Genomic DNA, 17,130 nt, shown 5'->3' with positions numbered 1-17,130 from the left:
AAAAAGCCAACCTTATTAAATTTTATCCCTAGTATACCCCTTTTGAGCCTAATTTCCCTTTTCTTTGTTTAACTACATAATAATTGAGCTTAGCCTTAAAATTAATTCTCCAATTTTGCAACCCTCACTCTTAAGCATGTATATTGTTTTAGGAAATATAAATTGAGCTAAATGTTGAAAAAGGTGGAAAGGTGATGTTGATGTGAAAAAAAAAGAAAAAAAGTTCAAAATATGAAAAATAACCCCACTACCTACAATACAAAGAAAATAAGTTTGGGGGGTGTGAAATTGTGGAAAAAAAAAGTGTTGGATGAAAGAAAAGTTCAAATGTGGAAGAGAAGGTGTACTAGGAAAAGGGAAATAGAGCTCTATATTAGGACCTAGAATAATTATGTGCTTAGGGTGATTTGAGCCACATTAATATCCTTTATCATACCTTGACCCTAGCCATACATTACAAGCTTTATAAAGTCCTATTGATTCATAGCTTTGTATTAGTCTACATTAGTGGAGAGAGAGATGAAAAGTAAACATATGGAGTTCTAATACTAATTTGAAATTTGTGTGGCATAAACTCATCCGGATATCATGATATTCTTGGTAAAAGATTCACATACACACGGAAATCCATTCGAGAATGTGCTTGCATTAAAATTGAAACATGAATTTGAATGGGACCTTTATTTTCCTTAGATTAATGATTTATAGACATACTTTTGAGGAAATTATAAAGAATCATTGAGTTGGTGCACTTTATCTCTAGTAGTGATAGTAGTAATAGTAGTAGCAGTAATAACTATATTTATTTTAGTTTTAATTAATTGAAATTGATTCTCGTAAGTTAGGTTTTTTTCTATGTTTTGCTCGAGGACTAGCAAAATCTTAAGTTTGGGAGTGTGATAACTCTATAATATAGAGTTATGTGGGCTTAATTTTGATAATAATTTGGCTTAGTTCTTGTAGTAATGCATAGAAATTAGTAGGTTTTATTTAATTATTTTAAATTAGTTATTTTAGGGGAGTCAATCTAATTTTGGTTAATTTTATGCTTAATTTGGTGTTAATATGATTAAGATAGGTTGTTATTGATTTACTTGTGCGTTTGTAGGTGTTTGAAAGAAGAATTTTAAACAAAGAAGGAGAGCAATTTCAAAGTGCAGACTTCCAATGCATATATTTCGGTATTTTGGTCATAACTTTCTTTACAGAGCTCCAAATGAAGCAATTATTGAACCATTAGAGATATAAGAGAAAAATATACAACTTTTATGTTTACTACTTCACCCAGTTTGGTTTTGAATATGGTTAAAAATCTTGTCAAAGTTGACATACTGCAGCAGTTCTAGAGAAATTATGATTTTTGTTAATTAATTTGGCAAAGCTGCGACTTACATAGTCTGATGAGGAAATCCCAGCTGAAATTGACTTCTTTCTTCATCCAACTTGGCCTAACTTCAAAGCCTATAAACATAACCTTCTAGAGGACTAAAAGGAGGAAGAAGAACACTAGATTGACATTTGAGAGTCAAGCTACAGAGTCATTGGAGGAATTTGAAGAATTCAAGGAGATTTGGAGATCAAGAATACATTCCTTGGCTTTTTCTATCTTTTTGTTATTCTTTTATTCCCTTGGTTTTAATGTTTAAATTTTATTCAATGATGATGTATGACTTGATAGGGAACTAAATTTTTAATTTAAGATTATGATTGAACTCAATATATAGTCTGAATTATTTATCTCTCTTTAACTTATGTTTGATAGATTTAAGTTGTTTATTTTATTCTGTTCTTAATACTTCTAGTTGACTGGCCACCAATTAGATTGAATTGGAAACCTAGGTTAAACCTTGACGAAGAAGATTTAGGTAGACCTTGAATAGAATAGCGTATGATGGAATACACTTAGTTAATTAGGTGGTTTGATTTGCATATAGGGTAGACATACACCTATAAGCCATACGTAGCCAAAATTAGAGCACAAACTTAATGAATCTTTCTTCAATTTAATTTGCATAGACAAATAGTAAATTAATTGGGAAATGTATTTTTATAAAAAACTCGACAGAGACTTGTAAATAATTTAGGACTCTAGGTTAGCAACTTAATCCATTAAATTAAGTTAAAAGAGAGGGACATTAATTAGAGAAAGTATTGAGGGATATCATAATCCTAGGTCTGGTAGTCATTTACATTTAATAAAGTAAAATTTGTTGATATATTGGTTTTAGTTTTTAGTTTATTAATTTAAATTTTCCTTTTTAATTTTAATTGTTTAGATAAAATGAAGGTGTGTTAATTTTAGTAGTTAACAATAAGGATTAATTCAATTCTCTATGGGATCGACACTCTACTCATCTCTATATTATCTTTACACTACATGCAGTTGTGTGAGTAGAAAATTGAACAACAATAGGCCAAGTTGGGTGAAGAAAAAAGTTAATTTCAATCAGGATTTCCTCATTAGACCATGTGAGCCATGGCCTACCTCTACCAAGGTCGTGGCCTCGACCATTTAATTAGTAGAAATTGTAATTGCTCTAGGACGAATGCAATGTGTCAACTTTGACAAGATTTTTGACTACTTTCTAGGCCGAATTGGGTAAGTGGTAGACATGAAACTTGGAGGGTTTTATCTTAGCTTTGCAATGGTTTAAGAATCATCTCATTTGAAGCTCTGCAGAGAGAGTTATGATCAAAATACCAAAATATGTGCAGTGAAAATCTGCACCTCAAAATTGTTTTCCTTCTTCCATTAAAATTCTTCCTTCATTAAATACCTACAAAAGCACAACTAAATCAATAACAACTTCTCTTAATCAATTAACACCAAATTAAGTATAGAATTAACTAAGATTAGATTGACTCACTTAAATTAATTAACTTAAATAATTTAACTAAAACCTACTAGTTTCTACGCATTACCACAAGAACTAAGCTAAATTACTACTAAAATTAAGCCCAAATAACTCTATATCATAGATTTATCAACTGTAAATGCACCTTATGTGCTCATACTAGCTCCGAGGCCCACATTCATAATATTCACATATTATCATAAAGTTAACTTGCCACAAAATGGCTTAACATTCCAATGTGAACAATTATTTATAAACAGAATAAAAGACCCAATGAAGAATGAACGGATCATGTATCCATGACATCAGTTGCTAGCAAGAAAGTCTTATCACTGATATGCAATAAAATAAATAGGGAAAACAATGTGTGAGTCACAAAGACTCCATGAGTGGATACGGGAAGGGGACAAGGCAAGGAATAAGAGTATTTCGTAAATATGCACTTGCAATCTCATGCAATTAATAAACCATTTAATCATAAAGTCATGAAACATGGTATTTAAACACATTTTAAATAGCATTGGCATGGAAAACAAGTTTATATAACCTTTTTGTCTAGCTTTTAAGCAAGCATATTTATTCAGCTTTATACCTTATTTATTAATAGATGGGACACATAATGCTTCCTATAGCATTCTATCTGCTATCTATTGATAGTTATTCCTATTGGGCAAACTCTATCTGTTGGGCACAACATCGCATAACTTGGCATTTGTTTCAAAAAATAAGCAAAAGGAATATTAATATGTAGCTTTTTAGATGCCTCAAGATATCTCTGGAATTATTTTCAAGTTTTTGCTTTTTAAAACATTGTGGAAAATGTGGTGAAAGTGGTTGAGCATAATTTAATTGTGATTTTTCTACTTTTAATTCTTCATTAGGTTTTTCAATAGATTTTTCTTTTTTAGCATCTTTTTCCATTTCTTATTGAGTAGAATTAATTGAAATTTTAGAATTCAAATCTTTACCTCTTTTCCATTTCTGATTGTGATTGCTTTGCAATAATACTGTCCTTCTCTTTTGGAATTGGGTTTAGTGTCATTTAGTAATGCTCCTCGAGGCTTGTTATTGGTGGCCTTGGCAAGTTGACCTAATTGTGTCTCAAGATTTTAGAGTGATGCTGCTTGACTTTGAATGAGAGAATCAATGTTTGCCATGTATAGTATTAACATCTTTTCCATTGTTGGATTTTTCTCTAACATAGGAGCTTGAGGTTGTGGTGGAAATCTCGAAGGAAAATTTTGCTTAGGAGTTGATGAAGATGCTTGGTTGTTGTTCCAAGAAAAATTAGGGTGATTCCTCCATTCTGGATTATATGTGTTGGAATAAGGATTATTTTGTGGCTATTTATTTCCAGCATAATGAGCTGCTTTAGTGTAAATAGGACAATGGTCACTAAAATGTCCTTCCCCACATAAATCACAAGTCACAAAAGGGCTCTAAAGCACATTAACACTTAAACTATCAATTTTCTTCGTGAGAGAAGCTAATTGTGTAGTCAAATCATTAATTGCGTCAAGCTCATGAATACCAACAATTTTTCTTACCCTAATCTCTCTTATGGCCATTGGTAATTATTTGAAGCCATCTCCTCCAACAAATTATAGGCTTGATAATTCTATTATATGGAATTATTTTAGTCCAATCTTGTTAGTAAATATTATCTAAGTCCTTAATTTTTAATTATAATTTACTTATTTTTAATTATTTTTATAATTAGTTTATTTTTAAGTGAGTTATTTTAATTTTATGTTACTCCTTTTAATTTGATTGTTAGTTATTAGTTTTTATATTTTTTGTAGGAATAAAAGAATTGGGCTTAATTTTGGAAAGTAAGGTGTTGAAAGACCCAAAATTTATTTGCATATGCTTCAGTGTTTTGGACATAACTTGAGCTATAGAACTCCAAATATGTTATTCTTGGACCATTAGAAAGCTAGGAGATAGAGCTACAACTTTCATGGAGATCACTTTACCTGTTCTGCCTTGAAGATAGAGAAAATTACATTGAAAAATGACTAGATGTACTGTGCCGGGAATGGAAATTTGTAAAGATTAACAATTGATTTTTGGGCCTCTCATTTCACTTTGAAGCCCAATTAAACCCTAGGTCAACTTAAGAAAGTATATGTTTAGTTACTAATATAAATAGGATAGTTTGAAGAACATTAGGGTAGACAACTTTTGGGAGATTCAAAAAGCTAGAAGTTGAGGTTGAAACTTGGAGATCAAGGTGGCAAATATTGTTTGTTTTCTTCCTTGGCTTTTATTGTTCTTGTTACTTTCAATGGTTGAATTTTATACAATTTTATTTATTTTTACAATCATGAGTAGCTAATTTGTTGGCTCCATTAGTTTTTGATGATAATAAAACATTCCCATTTCATTTGTGCCTAACATTTCTATCTAAGTGTGCAGGACAAAAAGTCATATGGAAATAATGAATCAACCTTTTGAATGTATATATCAAGAATCATGAAAATGAAGAAAAATGATTGATCAACTAAAAGGAAAGCCTTTGGTTAAATATTCAAGAATGTTGGTTGACTAAAATTTAAATTGGAGAAATGGCGAGCTGAAGAATATTGAGAAACAGAACCAACTTAGTCAACCAAGAAATGGGTTAGTCGACTAAGAAGCTATTGCCAAAATCTAGACTTCAAGATAGAACCAACTTAGTCGACCAAGAAATGGGTTAGTCAACTAAGTGTGCACTGCTAGGACTGCTAGACACAGGGAGCAAAAAACAGAGACGTCTTAGTCGACCAAGATATCGGTTAGTCGACAAATAGCATTCTGCTTGCAAGTTTGAAATCTGCACTAAAAGACAGAGTAATGGCTGGAATCGACTCCTAACTATCTCCAACGGCTAGAAAATTGTCAAACTCCCGTTAGAGATGTTTCTCCAAGTATAAAAGGGTTTTCCAACAGTTGGAAACAAGCTTTTGGAAGTTTTGGAAGAGATTTGAGTCATTAACAGCTGAAAAACCAGAAAATCTCTCTTGCACCTTACTGCACTTAAACGCCCATTCTTTGTATTTGTATTTTGCACTCAACCTTGTACCCTTTAGATCAACTTGTGATCATAGGTACTCTCTTTTACTTTTTTTCTTGTATTCTTAGAGTGAGGGAGTCACTCTAAGTGTTTGTTTCAAGCAAGGTTTGCTTGAATGTGTTAAGGTTCTAACTTAGCCTTGAAAAGTTAGGTGTTTGGTTTTAGTTTAGCCTGTGAAAAACTAGTGTAAAAGGTTTTGGCTGAGCCTGGTAAAAGCCATTGTAAAGTTTGGTGAAAGCTTGTGAATTTCACCGGTTCTTAGTGGATTGTTTGAAAAATCCTTGGTTGGATAATCAAGGTAGTGGATGTAGGTCTTTGACCGAACCATTCTAAATTCTGCTGTCTCATTTACTTTGTTTTTGTTTTATTTTCTTTCTTTCATCTATTTTGAATTTGTCTACACTTAGAGACAATTTTTGAAAGAGCCAAATTGTGCTATTCACCCCCCTCTAGCACATTTAATTGGGACTAACAAGTGGTATCAAAGCTAGTTCCTTGTTATTAAGGTCTAACACCGTTTGGGAGGATCCAAATGGCTCTACAAAAATTAATAGTTGTTGAGGGACAATCAACAAACAGACCACCTCTGTTTGATAGCTTTAACTATCCTTATTAGAGCATTAGGATGTCAATATACATTAGAGCTATAGATTATGAGATGTGGGATGTAATTACCGATGGTCCTTTCATTCCAATGGTTACAAATTGGGTAAATGGTTAGAAAACTCCCAAACATAGAAGTAAGTGGACAGAATCTAAAATAAGGAGAGTACAAATCAACTCTAAGGCCACGCATACTCTCATTTGTGCACTTAGTTATAGAGAATATGATAAAGTGTTCATGTGTAAAAGTGCCAAAGAAATTTGGCAAAAATTAGAAGAGTTATATGAAGAAACAAATATGGAAAAGGAATTGGAAGACAACTCTTATGGGAATCAATGCTCAACAAGCAACATGACAAATGGAGACAAGGAATCAAGTGAAGATGTATCCTCAAATCGAATTGAATTATGCTTCATGGCTCTTGAAGAGTTAAAGGTAACTTCTTCATCATGTGAACTTAATTCATGTGCTTTCAATGAATTACATGATGCTTTTGAGGATTTAGCTTTTGAGTTTGAGAAAATGAATATAAAGAATAAGAAAATCATTTCCACACTCGATGTTGAAAATGAATTTTTGATGGAAACAAAAATTGATTTGGAAAAAGAAAATGAAAATTTGGAAAAGGATTTTAAAGCGTACCAAGAGCCAATTGAATTCTTGGAAAAAGGAAATTTTGATGTGAAAATAAAATTTGAAGATTTATTAAATGAGAAAGTGGAAGAAAGATCAAACTTGTGCTTGATGGCCAGAGATGATGAATCAGAGGTGTCTCATGCTTCTTGTGATATTTCAATTGATGAGCTGCAAGATGAATATGAATGTCTTTATGATGAGTTTGAAAAGCTTGCATCAAAATTTAAAACTTTGAAAATAAAAACTGCATCTCTTGAAAGTGATTTGGAAAAGATAAGACATGATTTCAACACTATTTTTAAGCAAAGAAATTTTTTGCAAATTGAATTAGAACATTCAAAAACAGATTTTGAAAATCTACAATTGGAGTTGAAAAACAGTACAAATGCTTTACAAGCTGCAGTTGCTGAAGATACTACTCTTAAGAATTTAAGAAAAGAATCATCAAGAAAGAGCACAAATTTCAGAAGAAACATTAATGATTTCTCCCCTAGATGCTTTGATGTGATAAACTTGGTCATTTATCTTACAACTGCTATAGAAGAAGAAACACATAGAAAACAAAAATGATTTGGGTTCCAAAAGGATCCTACATTGCTACTAACCTTCAAAGACCCATCAAGGTATGGGTACTTGTTAAGAAAAATTGAAAATCTATATTGTAGGTTGAGCTGTAATCAAAAGATACATGTTCAAGAGCTCAACTCAAGAAAAAACAGCCGTAGTATATGGACAATGGCTATTCACAGCACATGACAGGAGATGAAATGATGGTTGCTCAGTTAGACAAGAGGAAGGGAGGTACCGTATCCTTTGGTGATGATTCAAAAGGTAGAATTCATGGGATAGGTACAGTTGGTAAGAACTCCCAAACTCAAATCAGTCATGTGTTGTTAGTTAAGTGTTTGAAGCATAATTTATTGAGCATTAGTCAATTATGTGACAAATGATTTAAAGTATGTTTTGATTCAAATAAGTGTGAAGTAATAGACATAGGTACAAACAAAGTCTCATTTATAGGAAAGAGATTGAAGAATATGTATATTGTTTTTCTTGAGGATCTTGAAATAAATAGTGAAATATGTCTTGTTGCAAATGCTGAATATGATAGTTGGTTATGGCATAGGAGATTAGGACATGTAAGCATGCATATTATGTCATAACTAATCAAGAAAAATCTAGTTGTTGGACTATTAGACATAAAATTTGAAAGTGACAAAATATGTGATGCTTGCCAACTAGGACAACAAGTTAGAACATCTTTCAAGACTAAGAAGATTGTGTCAACATCTAGACCTCTTGAATTATTACACATTGATCTATTTGGTCCAATAAGCACAACTAGCTTAGAAGGAAAATCTTATGGCTTTGTAATAGTTGATGACTATTTTTAGGTACACTTGGGTTTATTTTCTTGCTTATAAGAATGATGCTCTATCAGCTTCTATAAGTCATTGTACGAAAGTAGAGAATGAAAAAGGACTAGCCATAGTTAGTATAAGAAGTGATCATGGAGGAGAATTTGAAAGTGATGAATTTGAGAAATTTTGCAATGAAAAGGGGTTGGATCACAATTTCTCTACACCTAGAACACCCCAGCAAAATGGAGTTGTAGAGAGGAAAAACTGAACCTTAAAGGAAATGGCTAGGACTATGCTATGTGAGAATAACCTACCAAAATATTTTTAGGCTGAGGCGTGAACACAGCAGCTTATATACTTAATAGAGTCTCAATAAGACCCATGATATCTAAGACACCATATGAACTTTACAAGGGTAGGAAACCAAATATTTCTCACCTTAGGAGTTTTGGTTGTAAATGTTTTGTATTGAACAATGGAAAACAATCCTTAGGAAAGTTTGATGCAAAAAGTGATGAACCAATATTTTTAGGATATGCATTAAACTCAAAAACTTATAGGATTTTTAACAAAAGGACTCTAAATGTTGAAGAATTGATCCATATAGTTTTTGATGAGTCCAATGCTTTACTAAAGGAAATTCATGTTGATGATGATGATGTAGAATCCTAGAAAAACAAATGGAAGAAATGAGCTTTGAAAACAATAAGAATAGTGAAGAAAACTCACCTAGAAGAGAAAATGAAACTCCATCTCTAGAAGATTTGCAAAGAATAGAAAATCAGCATAATGACCTTCCAAGGAGTTGGAGATTTGTAAGAAACGATCCATAAGATCAAATAACAGGTGACATTTCACAAGGAGTTAGAACTAAAAGAGCAACTAGAGAGACTTGTGAATTTTCAGCCTTCATATCACAAATTGAGCCTAAAAGCTTTGAAGAAGATGAAAATGAGGAAAGTTGGATAATGGCCATGCAAGAGGAACTTGACCAATTCAAAAGAAATCGTGTATGGTCACTAGTACCTAGACCTTCAAATCACCTTATTGTTGGCACAAAATGGGTGTTTAGAAATAAGGTAGATGAGCAAGGAAATGTACCTAGAAATAAAGCAGGTTAGTAGCACAAGGGTACAACCAAGCAGAAGGAATAGACTATGATGAAACCTTTGCACCCGTTGCTAGGATTGAAGCCATAAGGTTGTTGCTAGCTTTTGCATGCTTCATGAATTTCAAATTGTACCAAATGGATGTAAAAAGTGCATTTTTAAATGGAATCATTCAAGAGGAAATGTATGTTGAGCAACCACCAGGTTTTGAAGATGTTGAAAAACCTGATCATGTTTTCAAACTTCATAAAGCCTTGTATGGATTGAAACAAGCTCTTAGAGCTTGGTATGAAAGGCTTTCAAAATTTCTAGTTGAGAAAGATTATGTTAGAGGCAGCATTGATACTACATTGTTCATTAAAATATACTTGAATGACTTAATTGTTGTACAAATATATGTGGATGACATTGTATTTGGTGTAAATAATGAGGCTCTATGCAAGAACTTTGCCAAAGAAATGCAGGGTGAATTTGAGATGAGCATGATGGGAGAGTTGAAGTACTTTCTCGATCTTCAAATTAAGCAAAATGAGGAAGCAATCTTCATCAACCAAGAAAGATACACTCAAGATGTGCTCAAAAAGCTCGATATGCTGAAGCTAAAACCAATCTCCACACCAATGAGTCTATCCACTAGACTTGATCTTGATGAAAAAGGAAAGAATGTAGATCAAAAGCTCTATAGAGGTATGATCAGTTCACTACTTTACTTAACAGCAAGCAAACCAGATATTCAGTTTAGTGTGTGCTTGTGTGCTAGATTTCAATCTCAACCTAAAGAATCACACTTAACAGCTGTTAAGAGAACTTTTAAGTACCTCTTAGAAACTCAAACTTTAGGCATATGGTATTCTAGAGAATCAACTCATAGCTTAGTTGGATATTCTAATGCTAACTTTGCTAGCAGCAAAACTGATAGGAAAAACACTAGTGGAACATGCCAATTTCTAGGTAATATGCTTGTGTCATGGTCCAGCAAAAAGCAAAATTCAGTGGCTTTATCTACACAGAAGTAGAGTATGTATCACTAAGTAGTTGCTGTGCCCAAATTTTATGGATTAAGCAACAACTAAAGGACTATGGGTTATCAATGCATAATATACCAATATACTGTGATATTACAAGTGCAATTAATATTTCAAAGAATCCTGTGCAGCATTCTAGGACAAAGCACATTGAGATTAGACACCATTTTGTTAGAGACCATGTAGTCAAAGGTGATATTAAGATTGAATTTGTGAACACTTTGCATCAATTAGCAGATATTTTTACCAAACCCCTAAATGAAGATAGATTCTGTGAAATTAGAAGAAATTTAGGAATGATTTGTCTGCAAGAGTTGTGAGAAAATTTTTGGTTCATGCTCACAAAACAAAATGCATTTAGTCGACTAAGGTAAATCTTAGTCAACTAAGAGTGTTCTGTTAGTATTAAATAATAAAACTCAGTTAAAATGAGGGTAGGAGAAATAAAATAATAGAAAGAAACTGTCTATCAGGCAATAAAGAAAGAAGAAAAACTGGCTAAGTGAATAACCAAAATTTTAGAGGGAATTTTTGAAATTTTAAGCAAATAAAATGAGGTAATTTTTAAAGGGGAGGCGGACGGTTTTCCAAGTGAAATTAAAACTTCTGACAACTTCTTTTTCTACATTTTCTCTCCCTTGAAACTAAATATCTAAAATTGAAACTTAGTCTCTCTACATTCTCACCTCTGAAATCGACTCACCCAAAACAAAAACCCTCGAATCCCTATTAGAAATCTTCAGAATTGAAATGGCAAATACCTCTCAGAGTAAAGAAATTACTGAAAAGAAGAAAGGAAAAAGACCATTGGAAGAAGGGTCAGAAACTGAAATGTAAAAGAAGAAACAGAAATTTATGTCTACTTCAAGGATTGAGAAATCTGGAAAACAAAAAGAAAAGAAGCATAAATTAGAGAAAAAGAAGAACAAGGATACTAAGCCCAAGAAAGGTACTGCTTCTTCTTCCAAATTCAGAAATAGAATGCATGAAGAAAGGTTTAAGAAAATTTAGAATGCTCCCATTACCTGCGGGAAATACATTGATTGGGAGAGTTTTAGTGAAAATCCAAAAATTCAGACTAGCCTGTTAGATTATTTTGATGATTTGAAATTGAATGAGTATAGCACATTTAAGAATAGATCCTACAGTGCTAGCATAGTGAAAGAATTTTATGCCAGTATAGCTTTAGAAGAGAAAGAACTAGATGATTCTAATGATTACATTGAAAATGGATTAAATGTGTTTTTGAATGGTAAGGAATTTGTGGTTACTGCTGATGATCTTGGTAACTTGTTGAAAGTTGAATGTGAGGTGGGAGAGTTTGAATTCCCGGAGAAATATGACCCATCCTCATTATGGGAAATCATCACTGGGGAGAAGAGAGAAGTATTCATGAAAGAGCAATGCTGGTTTGATGACTAGTCCCTAAATAAGAATTCTGCACTATTTTGTTGCAGCAAATATCCAGGGCAGAAGTGGGAGTTTAACTTACATCAGCCTTCAAGATCTTTAGCTGATGGAACATGCTTTTAATGGGGTTGCTCTAAATGTAGGCAGATTCATGATTGAAAAGATGAGAGGAGCATGCAAGCTTGAGAAAATTAATCTACCTTATGGAAATGTGATCACATCTTTAGTGCAGAAAAAAGGTGTTTGGGAAAAAAGATATGAACTTGATATGGTGAAGAGTAGAGACCAAACTATTTACTTAGGTAGTCTACCTAATATGGGTTACAAGCTAGAGGGAGAAAAATTTACTAAGACACCCAAAGTCTCTACAATTCTAGCACCAACAAAGGCACCATCCTCACAATTCTCTAGTGAAATGATTTTTAATCTCTTGATGAGGATGGATGGAAAGCTCATTGATCAAGGAGCTAGACTGTAGAAAATTGAAGAGAAAATTACTGCATTGGAAAATCAACTGAAGGGGAAAGAAAAGCCATCAAAACCTGCTATTGTAGATTCCTCTAAAACACCAAGTGTTGCGCCACCACAGTAAGGTGCTGAGGATTTAGCTTTACAAGCAGAAGGATTTGTTCCTCATGAAACAAGTCATGGTGTTTAAGCTGAAGGCTTAACTTACAGAACTACCAGTCCTATCCTTCAAACAGAGAACTCTCATCCTGGTGTTGATCAATCAGTTAAGACCCTCTTACCTGAACACCAAAGCATAGACAAGTCAGACCAAGGAACAGAAATGCTAGGTTCCCTAGATGAAAATGCTCCTTCAGAACTTGAGAAACAGCAGCCCTCCTCTCCAAACTCAAAAGAGGTATCCATTATGGATGTCTTTCAACAAATGGTTAAGGAGGAACAAGTTGATAAAGAAGCAATTAAAGGAAAAACTCAGCAAGCAGCATCTGCACTAGCCCTCAGAATGAAAGCAAAATCTGGAAAAGGGAAACAAAAAATCACTATAGCATCACAGCTAGAAACAAAACCACCCACCAAAGGAAAGAAAACAATGGCCACAAAAACAACATTCCTCAAGAGAAGGAAGTCCACTAGATTGGTAGAAAAATCAAAGCCAACACTTACTTCTTATTCTCATGAACCATTAGAAGTATCTAACTCACACTTACATGATCCCCTGTCCTAAGACCTATCTCCAGTATCCTCTCCTCAACCTTTAGATGTCAAATATGCCACTAATGAGTCATCTCCCTCATCTTCCCCAATTGATGTTTAGAAATTGATGATGACAAAAAGGGGGAGAAGATCAACAGAACCTTAGAGGGAGAATAAACCAAGAAATTAAAATAAAAAAAATGTTAAGGTGGAGGAACCAAGAATTTAGGAAAGAAAGATAGCAAAACTGAATAAGGGGCAATTTAGGAATATCAATTTTTATTTTCCTGTTGTTTGTGCCATGATGGCATTTGAACATTTGAATTTAATTTTGTTGCTTATATATTTTTTATGAAAAAATGGATGCTGGTATATTTATGGTACTTTGCTTATATGTTCATGGTATTTTGCTGTTGATAACTGAATACTTGATGATATCCTGTTATTTATGACATTTTAACTGCTGTTGATAAAGTCTGTTACTGCACTGATGTTAGGATCTGTGTATTGAGCTTTATTATAAATTATGATTATGGATGGATATGGATACTGTGTATAGTATATCAGTTGAATGATGAATGACAAAGACAAAATCTGATAGCTGTTGACAGACACTGCAAGATTGTGATGAAAATCTGTCAACATCCATTTGCTATAAATCACCTTATATTTTTGCACATATATACTCTGGATGTATCTACACAATGCGAATAAATTTTGTTGGAATGAAAAAGCAAAATATGCACACACTGAAATGCCCCATACTTTGATATGGTGATAAATAAAGTTGGCCGGATGCGAATTGAGGCATAATAAGGAACCTTGGGAACCAAAGAGACAAGATAAATTTTTAGAATAAAATAATATTTTATTAATGAAATAATATTAAAATATTAATATTTAACCGGATGTCAAAATCAGTCATGAAGAAAGATCATATGGTTGATCCAAGTGGGGGAGAAAATGTCAAGCCTGACTCTATAAAATACTGGTCATGACATACATGTGATGGATAGCATGTTTGCATGCTATGAGAGTCCCGAAAAATTTACAAAAGTCGGTATTGTACCTAGAGGTAAAACAAAGTTGATTTAAGCCTCGAATTAGATCAAATAGAGATTATAGGGTGAAATTGAAAATTTTATAGTCCAGGAATGATTTAAAATGGTGATTTGGAGGTTGAGGATTAATTTGGAGTCAAACCGAAAATTTCACTATCTAGGGGCAAAATGGTAATTTTACCACTCGAGGATAAAATGGGAAATGTTTTTGAAAGATTTTGATCACATTTGACTTATTGGAGTATGATTTGAGGTTAAGAAGTGAAAAATTGTAATCTCGGCATTTTTCGAAATATAGGGGTAAAATGGTAATTTTACCACCCTATGGGCAAAACAGTAATTTTTCACCACCAGAACACTTGTCCAGCATATGGATTTTATCCAATTTTATCATGTATAATTGAAGGAATTTATATGGTGGAGAGAGAAAGCTTAATAGTTAAGAAATAAAAATGGACCAATGAAATGGTGACACATGGTATATTTATAACCATTAAATATTTAGCTTTAAAATTAATACAAAATCAGCCCATTTCTCATTCATATGGCCGGCCAAAGAAGAACAAAGGAGGAAAGGAAAAAAAACAAGAACCCTAGGTGGGAAAATTGAAGAAAAAGTATGGGATTTCAAGGGATTAAGCTAATAAAGGTCAAATTTCTGGATTTTGACTTGTGATTTACACTACCCATGCTTTCTTTTTCATTTTTCATGGTTAGATTTCATGTTTTCATGTTGAATTCATGGCTGGTTGGAGTGGGTATTGTCACGACCCGGAACTCCTATCAGGCCCGTGACAACCGTCTCGATGTCCCTATAAGCACTCATTACTCCGAATGCCGATCGAAACCCCGCAAGGCTTAGCATCAACTTTCGCATCTCCCCGGTGAGCGACAGTTATTAAATCTCGTATTTCAAGAAATCATAAGTCGTTTCCAACTCAAAATAATAAAATATTATTTTCTAGCTCACAAGGGCATTTTCGTCATTTTTTGTTTCAAAAATACCAAAATCCACCAAAAACATGGTGTGTGGGTGAAAAACACATGTTTCGTGATTAAAACTAAATTTAGTTGTCTAAAGTAATTATTTGAAATGGAATTATAATTGTTTGAATGAAACAATAATATTTAATAAAATATTCTATTTTTTATAAAAAAATAATATTTATAGAGAAATCCGTAATTTAATTTCTGTAGTATAAAAGCTAAATATATTCATACGTACTTTAAAGCAAATAATTGAAGTATAAAATTTCTTTTACAGTGACACGTGGGCCCCCAACTAACCAAGAAGGTGTAGAGCTACGAACCCTTACTTCCTATGATGCAACTCCGAGATTAATTCTCGTCTTAATCAACTATCAACAAACTGTCCTGAGCCTAAAAAATGGATAGGAAGAGGGGTGAGATTAAATAATCCCAGTGAGTAAACAATTACTATCAAAAGCATCTAAAGCTGAGTAGATGGAGACAATATAAAAACGTTATATCTCAATAATGTTCATAACACAAAATTCGTTTCAATCTATACCAAATAATTTCTTTTCATCAAAATTTCCCGGCTTATGAATTTCTTAAACTTGGCCCCTGCTAGAATCATTCTCGCGGGTACCTTCGTCAAGGTATCCCACTGAGACCACCAAGGCTGTTCAATGACCCATACCCATAAACATATTTTCACATCTAACACACAGCCGTTCCTTGACGTTGGCTGAGTCTCACTCTCACGTGGTGGCCCGAACGTGAGGTGCACTCAAATCATACCTCAAGAGATACTTTACCCAACATCTCCCCCCGGAGGTAAATATATAATTGAGTTACCGTGCTCCTCTCATAGGCAGTCCATGGAAACCCCCACCACTGCAGTGACCGTTTAATATACCACCAGACCCATAAAATTTCCAATAGCTTAATATGGCGAATAAAATTTAATCCAGTCTACCGAGACCAATCCAAAACTATTCATATATTTCATGCCAACCCCAAAAATTTAGCCATCATGCTATCATAGTGTCATAAGCCACAATTTCAATAACATATAAAATCATAAATTTCAATACAGTCTCCATATACTCAATTTTCTCAAAATAATATTTGATTTCAAAACCAGTATAAATATTATTTTTATTAAAAAATATTTTAATTGAAAAACATAATATTTTATAATTTAAGCTCATCATTCAATAAAAGCATCAAACAAGTATAATAACTCTAGATATTTAAGACGATAAATTGTCCACTCACAGTTCTAAGAGTCGATATACTCCTAATCCCAGTCTTCAAGCACAATTTCTGTACTTTTACCAGTGTAATTTGCTCACCACCTATCCACAATGTCCAATACATAATTCACCACATCAATGCTTGACTATTATAAAATCAATTCAGGCTCGGTATATATGCATGATATGATATACAACTTATCCGATTACCGCTTAAATGCGGTGCTGACCTAATTCGGCCTATTACCCGATTAAATCGATATACGCATCCGTTTAAACTCCAAATTAATTTTTTTTCAGTTTCTATACCTCAATTGCACCCAAATTGACTTAATGTGCCTCAGTGTGGTGCAAATTATCAGTCTCGATAGCAAATTACGAAAATACCCCTAGTGGGTAAAAATTCATATTTTTGCTCCGAAAATTCCCATTATTTTTCTAGACTCATAATTCATCATTATTCATCATAATTCCTCAAATAAACATCAAGATCATCAGCCAATATTCCCCTAAAAAATTCGGCCAATAATGGTAATGGAGGAAAATGAATTCTTTTCTTGTTGTTTTGTTTCTAAATATCCTAAACTAACTTAAAACACTAACATAACTTAAAATCAAATTAATCTAACAA

Source organism: Theobroma cacao, chromosome 9 (genome assembly GCF_000208745.1).
Source record: "Theobroma cacao cultivar B97-61/B2 chromosome 9, Criollo_cocoa_genome_V2, whole genome shotgun sequence".
Lineage (NCBI taxonomy): Eukaryota > Viridiplantae > Streptophyta > Magnoliopsida > Malvales > Malvaceae > Theobroma > Theobroma cacao.
The sequence above is the reverse complement of the archived record's forward strand: the minus strand, read 5'-3'. Positions refer to the sequence as shown.